Source organism: Cavia porcellus, unplaced genomic scaffold (genome assembly GCF_034190915.1).
Source record: "Cavia porcellus strain 051 isolate PalLab524CR breed Dunkin Hartley unplaced genomic scaffold, mCavPor4.1 scaffold_9, whole genome shotgun sequence".
Lineage (NCBI taxonomy): Eukaryota > Metazoa > Chordata > Mammalia > Rodentia > Caviidae > Cavia > Cavia porcellus.
This window is the reverse complement of record NW_026947492.1, coordinates 66,573,225-66,575,403: the sequence shown is the minus strand read 5'-3', so window position 1 is coordinate 66,575,403 and position 2,179 is coordinate 66,573,225. Positions and strand designations below refer to the sequence as shown.

At 41.1% G+C, this 2,179-nt stretch overlaps 1 pseudogene; it reads left to right on the top strand.

Annotated features, from left to right (window-relative positions):
- Positions 1–703: 703 nt before the first annotated feature.
- On the top strand, positions 704–1,666 carry LOC106026592 (olfactory receptor 52A1-like; annotated as a pseudogene).
- Positions 1,667–2,179: the final 513 nt, after the last annotated feature.

Here is a 2,179-nt window from a genome sequence, read left to right as displayed (position 1 = left end):
CACTTATTTATGATATTAATATTGATCCCAGAGCCTTCATACTTACATACAATTCTATACTTACCCAATTTTTAAAATTTTAGATGAGGTTTTGAGAGCCTCCTCAGTTTACAAGTGGCCACCAAGACACCTGGTTTATATTATTCTACTGAGCTACAACTATTTCTGATGCTACTTCCTTATCATGCATGGAGCCCACTTTACATTAACAAATGAGTCATACTTCAAATTTGCTGATTGAAAAAGACTGATCTTCACTAACAGATGAATACTATTAGAATAAGAATACTATTAGAAGAACAGACAAACTTCAGATATGGAGAAACATAGAAGTATTTTAAGACACTTTGAATTTCCAATAAAAACAAGTCTAATTTTTTCACCCACAAGTTTCAAAATAAGTTAACAAAAGATCAGCAAGCTGGTCTTGACTCAGTCAATTTTGCTGAGTTGAACACAGTCATTGCTTTATGTGGAGAACATCTCACTGTGTCCTACTACACGTGGATTCCTCTGTCAAAGCAGTAATGTGTCCCTGTGGAGCTTTCTTTCTCCTTTGAAAGTATGAAGGAGTTCCCTGACATTATCTTAAAGTTCAACCAATATCAAAGCGACACAGTATGGTGGTTTTGGATAAAAACAAAAAGTAGATTTACAGTAGCTGTGTGGATCTTCTGTTGACATCAGGGGGACCACGAACACCATGTCGCTCTCCAACATCATAGTCTTCATGCCTTCTGTCTTGATGCTAAGTGGGATTCTAGGACTAGAGTCTGTGCAGTGCTGAATTGGAATCCCTTTCTGTGCCATCTTTCTTATCACCATAATTGGAAATACTTTGCTTCATGTTATCATCAGGTCAGAGCGCAGTCTCCATAATCCCATATACATTTTTCTAGCCATGCTAGGCACCACAGACATTGTGCTTGCTACCAGCATTATGCCTAAGCTCCTTGGAGTATTCTGGTTTCATTTTCCAGACATCAATTTTGATTGCTGCCTGTTTCAAATGCGGCTCATCCACACATTTTAGGCCATAGAGTTTGGCATTCTGCTGGCCATGGCCCTTGACTGCTATGTGGCGATCTGTTATCCAATGAGACATGCCACCATTTTCACAACCCAGCCAGTCACCCAAATAGGAGCTATTGTAACCCTGAGGGCTGCCATCCTTGTGGCCTCATGTCTGCTGCTGATAAAATGTCAATTCCAATTTTATCACACAATAGTCATCTCCCACTCCTACTGCGAGCATATGGCTATTGTCAAATTAACTTCAGGAAATATCAGGGTCAACAAAATCTATGATTTGTTTGTGGCCTTAACTGTTGCCAGATTTGACCTCATATTCATCACAGTGTCCTACATCCAGATATTTATCACAGTTTTTAATTTGCCCCAGAATGAGGCTAGATTGAAGGCTTTCAACACCTGCATTGCTCACATCTGTATCTTCCTCCAGTTCTACCTCCTGGCCTTATTCACCTTTTTGACTCACAGGTTTGGATCTCACCTCCCCTCATGGATCCATATCCTCTTTCCTATCTTTTACTTCCTGATTCCTCCATTCCTCAACCCACCTGTCTATGGTATAAAGACCAAGCAGATCTACATTAATGTGTTAAAAATGTGCTATGTGTTATACACTGCCCTTGGTGAACTGTAATTTGATAGTCAACATAGACATCAGCTGAACTGAATCTGCATAGTGCTGAGAGTAGATGGCTCACTTGCAGATGGTTCCCAGCATACAAAGGACAACTGAAGAGGCAAGTGTTGTTTAGTGCTCTTGATTCTCCCATTACTGTCAGTTCTCCTGGAGGAGTGTGTCAAGCTTCTTTTGTTATATGAAGTTGGCTGTTGTCATCATCAGAGGATCCTGGGACCTTGCTGTCGCTGAGTATAGTTGCAGTTCACTTTGGTGGAGCTATGTTCCTTATGTTGGAAGAAGCATCACTTCTTGACTTCAGAGGGGAAGTTGGTGTGCTGCTCAGTCTCCAGAAGAAAATTTCACCCTGGCTTCCTGATATGAAATTGGCTGTTCTCGTCATCAGAGTAGCTCAGGACCTCATCATTGCTGAGAGTGACCATTGTACTTTTCAGGGGAGCTCTGATTCTTACCTTAAGCATCACTTCCTGACTCCAATGGAGAACCCTCAGCTTACTGGCACAGACTCTT